This window comes from Schistocerca serialis, chromosome 8, assembly GCF_023864345.2.
Source record: "Schistocerca serialis cubense isolate TAMUIC-IGC-003099 chromosome 8, iqSchSeri2.2, whole genome shotgun sequence".
Classification (NCBI taxonomy): Eukaryota; Metazoa; Arthropoda; class Insecta; order Orthoptera; family Acrididae; genus Schistocerca; species Schistocerca serialis.
In genome coordinates, this window is record NC_064645.1 from 90630957 (window position 1) to 90646049 (window position 15093).

Consider the following 15093-nt stretch of genomic DNA (forward strand, 5'->3'; position numbering starts at 1 on the left):
CAGCTAAAAATACAAGACATAGTAGAAAACATTGGATATCAAAGGCGATATTGGACATATTTGATTAAACAAAAAAATATAAAAATGCAGAAAATGAAGTTAGCATAAGAGAATAAAGACGTCTAAGGTATGAGACGGACAGAACGTGTAAAATGGATAGGTTGGAATGACCAGAGAACAATTGCAAGCCCATAGAAACATGTGTAACTAGGGAAAGGTCGATACCGCCTATAAGAATATCAAAGAGAGCTTTGAATATAAGAAAACCAGCTGCATGAAATCGAGAGCTCAGATGGGAGGGCAAGGAAGGGAAACCTGCAAGGTGGATGGAGTATATAGACATCTACATGTACATGGATACTCTGCCAATCACATTTAAGTGCCTGGCAGAGGGTTCAACGAACCACATTCACAATTCTCTATAATTCCAATCTCGTATAGCGCGCGGAAAGAATGAACACCTATATCAATCCGTACGAGCTCTGACTTCCCTTATTTTATTGTGGTGATCGTTCCTCCCGATGTAGGTCTGTGTCAACAAAATATTTTTGCATTCGGAGGAGAAAGTTGGTGATTGGAATTTCGTGAGAAGGTTCCGTCGGAACGAAAAACGCTTTTCGTTTAATGATTTCCAGCCTAAACCCTGTATCATTTCTGTGACACTCTCTCCCACATTTCGCGATAATACAAAACGTGCTGCCTTCCTTTGAACATTTTCGATGTACTCCGTCAGTCCTATCTGGTAAGGATCCCACACCGTGTAGCAGTATTCTGAAAGAGGACGGACAAGTGTAGTGTAGGCATTCTCCTTAGTAGGGCCTTGTCTTTCCAATGAAACGCAGTCTTTGGTTAGCCTTCCCCACATTTTCTATGTGTTCTTTCCAATTTAAGATGTTCGTAATTGTAATTCCTAGGCTTCTAGATTATACTGATTTATTGTGTAACCGAAGATTAACGAGTTCCTTTTAGCACTCATGTGGATGACCTCACACTTTTCGTTATTTAGGGTCAACTGCCACTTTTCGTACCATTGGGATATTTTTTCTTCTAAATCGTTTTGCAGTTTGCTTTTGTCTTCTGATGACTTTATTAGTCGATAAACGACAGCGTCATCTGCAAACAACCAAAGACATCTTCTCAGATGGTCTCCCAAATCGGTTATATATATAAGGAACAGCAAAGGGCCTATAATACTACCATGGGGAACGCCAGAAATCACTTCTGTTTTACTCGATGACTTTCTGTCAGTCACTACGAACTGTGACCTCTCTGACAGGAAATCACAAATCCAGTCACATAACTGACACGATATTCCATAATCACGCAATTTCACTACGAGTCGCTTGTGTGGTACAGTGTCAAAAGCCTTAAGGAAATCCAGAAATACGGAATCGATGTGAAATCCCTTCTCAATAGCACTCAGCACTTCATGTGAATAAAGAGCTAGTCGTGTATCACAGGAACGATGTTTCCTAAGCACATGTTGACTGTGTGTTACTAAATCGTTTAGTTCGGATTTATTCATAATGTTCGAACACAATATACAATGACCGGTATATTTGAAACGGCAATAAAAACTAAAGGGGCAGCGATAGAAACACACCGTTTGTTGCAATATGCTTGGGACAACAGTACATTTTCAGGCGGACAAACTTTCGAAATTACAGTAGTTACAATTTTCAACAACAGATGGCGCTGCAAGTGATGTGAAAGATATAGAAGACAACGCAGTCTGTGGGTTCGCCATTCTGTACGTCGTCTTTCTGCTGTAAGCGTGTGCTGTTCACAACGTGCAAGTGTGCTGTAGACAACATGGTTTATTCCTTAGAACAGAGGATTTTTCTGGTGTTGGAATTCCACCGCCTCGAACACAGTGTTGTTGCAACAAGACGAAGTTTTCAACGGAGGTTTAATGTAACCAAAGGACCGAAAAGCGATACAATAAAGGATCTGTTTGAAAAATTTCAACGGACTGGGAACGTGACGGATGAACGTGCTGGAAAGGTGGGGCGACCGCATACGGCAACCACAGAGGGCAACGCGCAGCTAGTGCAGCGGGTGATCCAACAGCGGCCTCGGGTTTCCGTTCGCCGTGTTGCAGCTGCGGTCCACGTATCGTCTCATGCGCCAGAGTTTACACCTCTACCTATACAAAATTCAAACGCGGCAACCCCTCAGCGCCGCTACCATTGCTGCACGAGAGACATTCGCTAACGATATAGTGCACAGGATTGATGACGGCGATATGCATGTGGGCAGCATTTGGTTTACTGACGAAGCTTATTGTTACCTGGTCGGCTTCGTCAATAAACAGAACTGGCGCATATGGGGAACCGAAAAGCCCCATGTTGCAGTCCCATCGTCCCTGCATCCTCAAAAAGTACTGGTCTGGGCCGCCATTTCTTCCAAAGGAATCATTGGCCCATTTTTCAGATCCGAAACGATTACTGCATCACGCTATCTGGACATTCTTCGTGAATTTGTGGCGGTACAAACTGCCTTAGACGACACTGCGAACACCTCGTGGTTTATGCAAGATGGTGCCCGGCCACATCGCACGGCCAACGTCTTTAATTTCCTGAATGAATTTTTCGATGATTGTGTGATTGCTTTGGGCTATCCGAAACATACTGGAGGCGGCGTGGATTGGCCTCCCTATTCGCCAGACATGAACCCCTGTGACTTCTTTCTGTGGGGACGCTTGAAAGACCAGATGTACCGCCAGAATCCAGAAACAATTGAACAGCTGAAGCAGTACATCTCATCTGCATGTGAAGCCATTCCGCCAGACACGTTGTCAAAGGTTTCGGGTAATTTCATTCAGAGACTACGCCATATTATTTCTACGCATGGTGGATATGTGGAAAATATCGTAATATAGAATTTCCCAGACCGCAGCGCTATCTGTTGTTGAAAATTGTAACTACTGTAATTTCGAAAGTTCGTCTGCCTGAAAATGTACTGTTGTCCGAAGCATATTGCAACAAATATTTCTATCGCTGCTCGTTTAGTTTTTATTGCCGTTTCAAATATACCGGTCATTTGAAACACCCTGTATGTTCTAAAATCCTGCTGCATATCGACGTTAACCTAATGGGCCTGTAATTTAGTGGATTACTCCTACTACCTTTCTTGAATATTGATGTGACCTGTGCAACTTTCCAGTCTCTGCGTACTGATCTTTCGTCGAGCTAACGGTTGTATATGATTGTTAAGAATGGAGCTAATAGATCAGCTTACTCCGAAAGAAACAAAACTGGTATACAGACTGGGCCAGAAGACTTGCTTTTATTAAGGGATTTAAGTTGTTCCACTACTCCGAGGATATTTACTTCTACGTTACTCATGTTGGCAGCTGTTCTCGTTTCGAATTCTGGAATATTTACTTCGTATTCTTTTGTGAAGGTATTTCGGAAGGCTGTGTTTAGTAACTCTGTTTGGCACCACTGTCTTCGACAGTATCTCCATTTGCTATCGCTTAGAGAAGGCATTGATTGTTTCTTGCCGCTAACATACTTCACATCTGTCCAGAATCACTTTGGATTTTCTGCCAGGTTTCGAAACAAAGTTTCGTTGTGGAAACTGTCGTACGCATCTCACATTGAGGTCCACGCTAAATTTCGAGCTTCTGTAAAAGATCACCAATCTTGGAGATTTTGCGCCTTTCTAAATTTGCCATGTTTCTTTCGTTGTTTCTGCAATAGTGTTCTAACCCGTTTTGTGTACCAAGGAGGATCAGCTCCATCGTTTGTTAATTTATTTGGTATAAACCTCTCAATTGCTGCCGATGCTATTTCTTGAATTTAAGCCAGATCTGGTCTACACTTTTATTATTAATTTGGAATGAGTGAAGATTGTCTCTCAGGAAGGCGTCAAGTGAATTTTTACCTGCTCTCTTGAATAGGTAAATTTTTCGCTTATTTTTCGAGAATTTGGGGATTGCAATATTCAGTTTCGCTACGACAACCCTGTGTTCAGTAATCTCTGAATCGGTTTTGATGCTCGTTATTAACTCAGGATTATTCGTTTTCTTTCTTGCTGAAGGCGAGAAACAAGGGAATATAGATTGTAGACTGTCTTAAGTTTATGATGAGCGTTGTATAAATCGATAAAATTTTTACAAGTGTGTAGAGCAGTTCAAAAATTATCTCGACTCAGTGACAGACCAACACCGGTGTGGCCGACCTGTTGCAGTTTCCACTCCCTCACTTGAAAGTCGAATTGATGAAATTATTCGTGCCGACCGCCCTTGTGACCGGGAAATGATAGTTGATATGGTTCAAGTTAGTGCTGACACAGTTCATAACATTATCTGTAACAAGCCGAAGTACCGCAAAACATGTGCAAAATTGGTCCCAAAGGAGTAGACGCGGCTACACTAGGAAAGTAGGTTGAGTGTGTGCACAGAGGTAATGGAACGTTATGAAAGAAAAGTTGAGCACTTCTTCAGCAAACTTTTAACTTTTGATAACACTTGAGTTCGCGATTATGAGCCAGAATCAAAAAGACAAAGCATCGAGTGGAAGCACACCAACTCACGAGTTAAGAAAAAATTCAGAGCCAAGCATCTGCAGGAAAAGTCATGTTGACGTTGTTTTGGAATACTGAAGGTCAAGTTTTTTGTGATTATCTCGAAGAGCAGCGTAGAATGAACAGCCAATATTACTCCTATTTGCTTTTAAACAAGATGAAGCCAGCCATGAGAGAGAGAACTCGTGGATCTGAGAGGAGAGGTGTGATTCTCAAGCAAGACAACGCAAGTCCTCATATTGCTCATCTAGCCCGTGAAACCAACAACAGAATGGGCTGGGAAGTACAGCCTTACAGTCCTCATTTAGCACCTAGTGATTCCCATTTGTTTAGTGCACTGAAGGAGGCATTAGGTGGGGAGAGGTTGCAGGACAACGAGGACGTGAAAAATTTTGTCGGAAATTGGTTCAAACATCAAGATAAAGAGTTCTTTGCAGCCTGAATAAAAAACCTTGTAGCCCGTTGGAATAAGTGCATAAATGTTCAAGGGTATTATGTTGAAATGTAGGAAAAGTATTGTTTTGTAAAAATAAACGTTTTTTTTTCTCTAGACCAATTTATCTCTTTTATCATTGAATGACCCTCGAATATTCCCATACAGAGGAGGCATTTTCCTTGAAAGACAGCTGCTCAGTGCCGGCGGATAAATGCGATACTGCAGTGCTTGTGTCATCCCCAATTACGATGCAAAGTTCCTCTGGACAAGCACGCATCCATGTCCGAAGATACTCGAACTGCGGCGACTACAGCCGTTATACAATACACGAAATACATTTGCAGTATATTCTCGGCAACAAATAGGTTCAATGGCTGTCTGGACGTCAAGATCTACACACATCAAATACTCGTTTCCTTATTGAAGCATTACAATGTATTACAACCATGTGACCATGATCCCTTAATCGGAACAGCATTACGACCTAATATAGGAAGAACGTAACGGACTGCTGGTAATAAGCTCCTGATTCGGCTACATACATAGCTGTAATAGAAATAATCAAAGTAGATCCATGGCACGACAGACAGAAGATATATACTTGCATAGCTCTGAGCCCTTGTGATCCCATCGTTTGACAGAACTTTACAAACCACGAAATTGTCAGCGGAATTTGAGGGTAACTTTAACGTCTACATCTGCACTTAAGCTACATTATATTGTGTGGCAGAGGGTAGTTATGGTATATACATAACTTTCGAATAATCCTACCTGATAATGGTCTAATTGATGAACAATACTCAAGAAATGCCGAACGAGTCTTTTGAAAACAACTTCTCTTGTGGATGAGGTGATTCACTTCAGATTGTTAGAGGATATCTTAGATACTCCTCTGCTTCTCTGTGACAATTTTTTAATTGGTCTTGCCTCTTTAGTCCATATATGACAGCTATTCTGAGGTATTTTCCGGTTGTTATTGTATCCAATGTTTTATTGCCAAACTCGTAACCTATGCACGTGCAGGACATTACATTTATTTACTTGCAGTGTCAACTAGACCAATCTTGAACTGTTTGCATGTCTTCCCGCAAATCGATACGGTTGTCTGTTGTTGCAACCTTCCTGTAGACAACATCTTCGTCTGACAACCGCCAAGGACAGCTTACGACGTTATCCTCTACGTCATTTACATACAGAGTATTGCAATCATTAATAGCCCTGTAGAGCTCCCCTGGGCTACATCTATCGATTTTTTCCCTTTAAGTTACAACTCTTATTACTGTTTGCTAGAACGTCCTGAAACCAGCCATTTGATCTGCTACTCGATAAGCTTTTATCAATGGCGTTTCGCGCAGATTTTTCTAGGGGTTCACTGGAAGGTTGTCTACAAAGTTTCAAATGACTAACACACATGATTTAATAATAGTAAAAAAGAACTGCTCTACGGAAATACATTTACTTTACGATTGACTTTGTCTCGAATAATCCATTCTCCGCTCATTAAGATCAGAGATTCTGTCAGTGAAGCATTCATTCAATTCATTGAATTATACAATGCTGTTGACAATGTCCTTCTCGATTGAGAGCGCTGCTACTGCTCTTAGCAGCTGCTGACTCATAGCACGAAGCAGAAAACCTTCAGGTCCGCGTCGGACGATGTCGCCGGTACGGTAACAGTCACTTTCACGAGTTTCGTTGTCTGACTACAATATTTCTGCAAATCATTTAAGAATAGGGATTCCAGAAATTTCTAAACTCATTCCTCGTGTTTGATATCAGAACTTTTGTTCTCAGTTTATTGCCTTCAAGGATGGGATTTATTTTGCAAGACGCCTGTAGCAATGTTTGCAGAAAGTGACCTGCATACAACACACACTTTTCGGAATCAAATAAATTTTCAGCTACGACATATCTGGTATATTAAAAGCTTTCAGCAACTTGAGCAACAATGTTATCTCACACATCTTTCGAAAAAGCCGTTATTTAATTCATTTTCCTGTCCATATCTCTGTGCAAGCTGCAGCAGCTCTCTGCATGTCGAAATCATGTCAGATACGTTAGCTCGATAATATTTTTGCAGTCTTCTACCCCTTGTTGTACACACAGTGGCTCAGCTATTCATTTTTGTAATTGGCTGTACAATGCTGCATGATTGTAAATACAGACAACCAAAATTGAAATGCTGGTGCCTTCATTTCAGACGTTGCACTGTTGCTGAAATAATTATAGTGGTTTGTCGAGATGGAATCTCAGTTTTCTCCAGGCATTCTACAAGTCACTATTTTCATACACAACTTGCACAGTTGCCGGCCGAAGAGGCCGAGCGGTTAAAGGCGCTACAGTCTGTAACCGCACGTCCGCGACGGTCGCAGGTTCGTATCCTGCCTCGGGCATGGACGTGTGTGATGTCCTTAGGTTAGTTAGGTTTAAGTAGTTCTAAGTTCTAGGGGACTTATGACACAGCAGTTGAGTCCCATAGTGCTCAGAGCCATTTGAACCATTTTTGAACTTTCACAGTTCTTGATTTAAAATTCCACCTTGATTAGGAAACATGGCTCTCCCTCATCTGAAAGTGTAGGCAACGGTATTCTAAGTTACCATTGATTCTTGAGTTTAAGTATATCCTAACAATACTAGAGCTGAAAGATACGTATGCCACGAAAGGATTTTGTATCTGATCAGAGTTCACAATTGGTATAAAAGAACAGCATATTATGGGTACCGAGAAAGTTTATGGGTCGAACAAAGAATTTTGTAGCCATGGTGATATATCTAAACTGACACCATTTCAGTTATATTAAAAATCGTAAAACTTTATAGTCGAATAATATCTTGAAGATTCCCCTTCTGAAGAGAGCTACCATGTGATCATGAAACGAGGAATACACTTAGAAACCAAAATCTGTTGTCCTTTACACAGATCGAAGTACCACTCACCGTAACAGCACCTCCTTAATCCTCCTCCTGCAGCCGTCTCTGCAGCAACTCCACGAAAAAGGCGTCCAGTGTGAACTGACGCTCCTGTTGGAAAAGGTTTTATTACTTTCATGTTATCTAACATGTGAATTGATTCACAATTTGTGCTAGTTCCTGTTATATAGAAGTGTAACGAATTGTAACATTTACCACAATATAGCACGGTTCAGGTGTCGAAACTAAGAATATGGTAATTCAATTTGGTATCCAACTAACACAATTCGTTTCACATCTCAGATACTATTAATACTAACAAGTAACTAATATCCCATTATCTTTAACATTTTCTGTGTTCGACTGGTTAATGATGTGCTTCTGAGGTTATGCCGTGTTGTTGTTCCTCCTTTAAGGTAAACATTTCAACAAGTGACCGAGCCATTTTCTTCAGATCGTGAAACGTTTCCTGACTGATATGAGTCAAACAGAGGGTACATTACCGCAAAGTTCGCAGCACTGGGACGTCCGTTGAAGTATTGTGCACAAAATGAACACAACAATTCGGCCTAACACTCGGAAGCAGACCAGTAACTAGAACCATCTTCGAGAGTAAGTTATCATGTAATGAGAAAACGAAAAATTCACTTTGAAACCAAATGCTACTATTCCTACTACTGTTGCAATTTACACTCACCGAAACAGAAAAGGCTTCTTTCTTATCCTGCAGCCGCTTCTGCAGTATCTCCTCAAAACACGAGTCCAGTGTGAACTGACACTCCTGTAAGGAAAAGAACTTATTAGTTTGATTAGTCGTAGAGCATGCTTGGTAATTCAGAGATAGCGCTAGTTCTTTACATATACATGTGTTAGAAATTCTTACATTTATTTCGAATTTTTGGCATATAAGCAGTGATAGTGAGTATTCACTGACTATCTGTAGTATCAGCTAGAAATCTGTTCTTCCGACATTCACCACCATTTTCCTACGTATTATGAGTTGAACTGGAATGACAGAGGCCTACAATGTAACTTCTTGATCGAGGACTGTTTTCCTTTTCCAATTCAGTCCCCTTTACTAGTAACATTTTGCGAAGTCACATCACACTATTTCGTAATGCTACAGTCTCCCGATACTTCTCCACTGCATACATAGTCATCTAAAAGCTTATTCGATGTTCCAATTGCAGATGTATACTGAAAATAAATACGTGACAAATCAATGGCTCTTGCCTCTTGGTGAGTATAGTCTATATACCACGCTTCTGAAACAGAGCGTTCGCTTAATTCAAAGCTTCTAAAACTCCCCAAGAACTTGTTCTCGAAACACAAAATCCAACACTATAACGCCTGAATCAAAATTATAGAATCTTTTACTCAAGAACTCAAGAAACTAATTCGTTTCGATACTTCAACTACTCCAGAGAATACGGAAGTCACTATTATGCAATGGTCCACCACAGTTAAGCTGATTTTTGTTAGCAAACCCTGCGATCTACTTTAGGCAGCAACCTCGATAACTGCAGAGAACAACGTTGTACTGGAACGTCGATATCAATGGTTAAACAAGAACTGCAATGAAAATTCTCAGTAATTTGAATCTATGTATGACGAAATAATGATGTTTTAGCACTGACAAATATGCAGCGGAGTCTTGAATGTTGAAAACGTCCGTACAGTTAATAAACTCCGAAGTGATCTAACAGTTGACAATACTGAGAGATAGTGCTTTAATTTCCTTATGGAACAGGGAAGTAAGAATCTAATATTATGGTGCAAAGTCAACTCTGTATAACTCTACACAGTTGTAACCAGTTTCCTACGTGTTTTCCTCTTCGCAGACAAAAGATAATTCTAGCAGTATAACCCTGCAACGATCATAGGCAATAGGTAAGTGTAATCGACGAAACAGGAAGATCGGTTACACTGTTTACATTGTGAAAGTAAAAATTAATGTAAATAGAGACCGCTCCGAGTCTACTACAACAACCACAGAAAACTTTTACTAACAGTCCGATTATATTATTGGAGAAGGCGATAACAAGATAGACTATTACGGTCGAAAACAAAAATAAAAAATATTTTGTAGCGGAGGCGTTGTGCAGCTTTAATGAATGTTAACAACTGTATTGTGCAGTAGACAGATACGACGGTACGTTTCATTAGGGACCATCGAATTTGGTCTAAAATCAGACCATCATCGGTCCCGAAAGCCGTCTCAGCTATGCTTTCGCTTATATTGCAATGGCAGTTATCAAACGTAGATAGCTCGACCATTGGTATTATCTGTATAGACATTACATTGCTGAAAAGGTCTATGAAGTTAAATGGACATAATGGACATGACAAGTTAATGTCAATGACGGTACACTGTACATCCGGAATTGGTATTCCTATTACGCAAGTTCATAGTTGAGATCGTTTTTAGGCTTGATGACGGTCTGATCCTCGACCGAAACATACATTCTCTCATAAAATTTACCGTTATAGCTGTGACTGCATAATGCAGTTCTTTCGAAGAGCATATAAAATGGAAGTAACGTGACTGCTGCAGAAACTGACTGGGCAGAAACAAAAAGTAAAAGTTCATAAAGCTAAGATGAATATAACGAAAAAATCGAATAACATCTTACACAAATTCCTCTAGAATAAACTCAACGGAAATATAACGAAAACACAAAATTTGATTCCGTAAGTTAAAAAATTATGACTAACATTACTACTCGTTCCTCTCAGGACAACTTCTACAATGTACTTAGGTTCACGGCTAACACCACCGTAGACAGTTCTCCCATATAACAAAAATAGCTACAGAATTGCATCAATAAACATGATAAATATTATCATTAATCACTTCACTCACAAAAACTTATCTTCTGCTCTTAAGGTACTGCCTAACGTCACCATCGTATATCCTTCGAAATACAGAAAGAAACAGTTAAATACATGTCAGAAAATAAAGAAACAATAATCGCTAATACTTTCTCCATTGATAATATAACCTGTGGCCTCAAGTTACCCTCTCCCCCCAATAAACAACACCATCGTATATCACGACACATTTGGAATAAACAGCATATTTTACAAACTTTATAAATTACAATAGTAACTGACACGAACACAGACAGCAATTAAAATCAGACCGCTTACACGCTCTGCAACGTAAAGTCATGACGTCAAGAGGACGTCATGGGTGAAACCACACGCATAGAATCTGAAAGAGCACTTGACAAAGTTGTCACTGTTGAACTAAGCTGTTAATTTGAGCATACGTGATGAATGCACATGAACTTAAAAAAATCGAGTGTAGAGGTCTAACTCTACAACTAACCACCTGACGTTTGAAACCCCATAAAAAATTAAAACGAAATGCTATTTCACGTTATTACTGTTAAGAACTTCATATTCCGTAATCACACCACACTCCTCCACATGCTTCAATTTTCCAGTACTTCTCGACTAATACACATTCATTTATTTGCTTTTAAGATATTCTCACTCGAGATGATTGTGTATACTCAATAAATATACAAAGTTAAATGAATAGCTCACACCTACTGAGGGTCCGATCCAGCTGGCCTCCGAAGCGTTCGCTTTGCTGAGAGCTTCTAAAGCTCCTCAAGAACTTTAAAATGTTTCGCTAGACGTGCTCCAAACACAAAATGCAATACTTCAATAATTAATTCACAACTGAAGCTCCTTACACTCAATAACTCGTAGAACGAATTCGTATGGATACTTCGAGTACTCCAAAGAATACGGAAGTAATTGCTACAGAACGGCCCACTACGGTTTACGTGAGATGGCATTGTTGTTTACATACCCGAGATCCTCCCCCGGTAGCTGAGTGGTCAGCGCGACGAAAGTCATACCTAAAGACCCGAGTTCGATTCACGGCTGTGTCGGGATATTTGCTCCGCTCAGGGACTGGGTGTTGCGTTGCCCTTATCATCGTTATTTCATCCATATGGACACGCAAGTTTCCGAAGTGGCGTCAACCCGAAAGACTTGCACCAGTCGAATGGGAGGCCCTAGCCACACGGCATTTCCATTTTATCAGTAAACCGAAATCCCAGTAAAGCAATAACGTTTAGCAACGGGGATATAAATGTTAGACAACCACTGAAACAAACTATTATATAAGTCAATTGTACGTTTCCACTTTTCATAAAATAGCATCGAAGCATAACGACGTCGAATGCTGATGCCCTCGATCCCGCTTTTCGTCATGTATTGAAATGTTATGTCACGCGTAAGAATTGATTCCTTCAGCGCATGTGATTTCCACCAGATTCGACGTCCGTTTGTGTGATTCCACTAATTGTTTCCTAGAGTAGTGATTTTCTATATTGAAACCTGGTTGTCAAGGGAAGGCCGTAATCATTTACTATTGGTTGCCTTTAACAGTTACACACATTTATTATTAAAGAAGTAGTTCCAGACTCAACAATAAATTAAAAAATACCACGCTTTATTAATAAAGGAATAAACGACAGTGTAAATAGTAGTGTTTTCAGTGCGTTACAATTTAGCAAATCACCATAAAATCCTGATACTGATAACGTTTAAAAAGAAAAAAACAAGGCACTGTGATGATGACTGAAGGCCTTACACTCCAAGAGAGACAGTAAATTAAGAATGTTTAAGAACTTGCTGCAATTACAAGTTACAGGTATTGAAATATTAAAAGTAAGAGCCCACAAACACAGTAGAAGGTATCAGACGCCACGAATGGCAGAAAATAATGTTTTATGGCTTACTGCTGAAACAGAAATATCGAATTAATTTTTCAGAGTCAATGACCACAATCATGACTGAATACCTTACACGCCAGGAACGGCATTTACATAAAAAATTTAGAAACCTACTGTGAAACAGCAAATAAAAGCAAAGGTTATTAAAAAGAAACATCAATTGACCACGAAACAGGTGAAATAATATGATGGTAATCTTGTAACACAACCCTTACACTGATACGGTCTGCCTGCAACGGAGGGTGGAAACCTACAAACAGCACCAACGCGAGCACCAGCACGGCTCATATACCCTTCGATTAATCTCCTCATCGCGAAAATGGAAGACTTGCCAATCAGACGGATCACATGTCACATACATATTTTTATTGGCCTCGTCCATGTTTTTACTACTTTGTTAATACAATCAAATTATAAATTGAACGAGTGTCCTTTTTACACAGGGTGGTCCATTGATAGTGACTGGGCCAAATATGTCAGAAAATAAGCATCAAACGAAAAAAACTACAAAGAACGAAACCCGTTTAGCTTGAAGGGGGAAACCAGAGGGCGCTATGGTTGGCTGGTTGGCCCGCTAGATGGCGCTGCCATAGGTCAAACGGATATCAACTGCGTTTTTTAAATAGGAACCCCCATTTTTATTACATATTCGTGGATTACGTATAGATATATGAAAGTTTTAGTTGGAGCACTTTTTTCGCTTTGTGATAGATGGCGCTGTAATAGTCACAAACGAATAAGTACGTGGTATCACGTAACATTCCGCCAGTGCGGACGCTATTTGCTTCGTGATACATTACCCGTGTTAAAATGGACCGTTTACCAACTGTGGAAAACGCCGATATAGCGTCGATGTATGGCTATTGTGATCAAAATGTCTAATGAGCGTGTGCTATGTATGCTGCTCGGTATCCTGGACGATATCATCCAAGTGTCCGGACCATTCACCAGATAGTTGCGTAATTTAGGGTAAAAGGAAGTGTTCAGCCACATGTGTAACGTCAACTACGACCTGCAACAAATTATGAAGCCCAAGTAGGTGTTTTAGCTGCTGTCGCCGCTAAACCGCACATTAGTAGCAGACAAATTGCGCGAGAATCGGGACTCATAAAAACGTCGGTGTTGAGATTGCTACATCAATATTGATTGCACCTGTACCATATTTCTATGCACCAGGAATTGCATAGCGACGACTTTGAACGTCGGGTACAGTTCTGGGTTTGAGAACAGAGGCCCAACATGCTGCCTTGAAAGGTACTCTTCCGTTCTGGAACTTTTCCTTGAATCCCCAGGCGGAAGGATACTAGCCGCATGATAGGATGCTGGATAGATTCTCCGTAAGGTCACCAATGCGATGTCGAGGCAGGTGTGGAGGCAGTGGAGGGAGGAAGTCTCCTTGTCACCGAGTCCTGCCTGCTGTTTCGACGTCCTGGGCTTCCAACTTAAGGTCAAGCTTGAACAGATCACAGCTGGAGATTTTCGCAGTAGCTGGCGTCATACTAAATTACCCACGGAGCTGATGCAAATTGTAACTATAGGTACCTGTCGTTAGATAAGCTTAGAAAAGTCTACATTTCAACAACATTGGTTTGTAGCATTATGTTACAGTCCGTTAAGCAGAAAATCTCCTGCTCACTCTCCATTGCCACCATACGCCTACCGTCATATCACTCAGTTATCCTTCCAAAGCGGACGTTCTATAATACAGTACCGTGTAGTAGAGAGCTTCATTCTTTATCACAATGCATGCATATTTCACGTTGGAAAGCAACAAGTAATTTTTAACGGTATCAATGTTAGACGATCTGTTTCAGTAACTAATGAAAGTATAAATAGTTTTATCATTTCATATTTGTTCGGTGGTTCAGAAAGTAAGTATCAGTCTAGGCCACAGGGCTCTATCCGACGTTGGTCAGAAGCTTTTTTTTTTTTTTTTTTACATTTACCGCTTCTTTCAAGTTCGACAATGATTTCTGTTAATGTGATAAATGCGAGGTTAGTCTATGGCTTGTATTCCATGTTAAACTGCAGACCCACCTGTAGCAGACTCGCTAAATCAATTAAAAGAATGGAGGAAGCAACACTTCCAAACTACAACGGTGTTCGAACCAGCTTTCGTATTGATGATTCGAGTTTTACTATTACATTTATACATTACATCGATTATCCTTGTATACTTCAGTAATATTTTTAAATACATTTGATTGATTAGCTGAGTATACACTCCTTTCCCCTCCGAGCGAAGGAATAAAATTACGCTAAACAAAATTTCCTTCTTTTTAGATTAAATAACACAATTGGATTATGTGTTAGATAATACTCTGGAAAGCATAAATAAAAACTTTATTCCTTATCTTCTTTTTGCTAAAAACATTAAATCTGTCGTACAAGACATACTGTTGTTGTTGTTATGGTTTTCAGTCCGAAGATTAATTTGATGCTGCTCTCCCCCCCTTCTCTTAC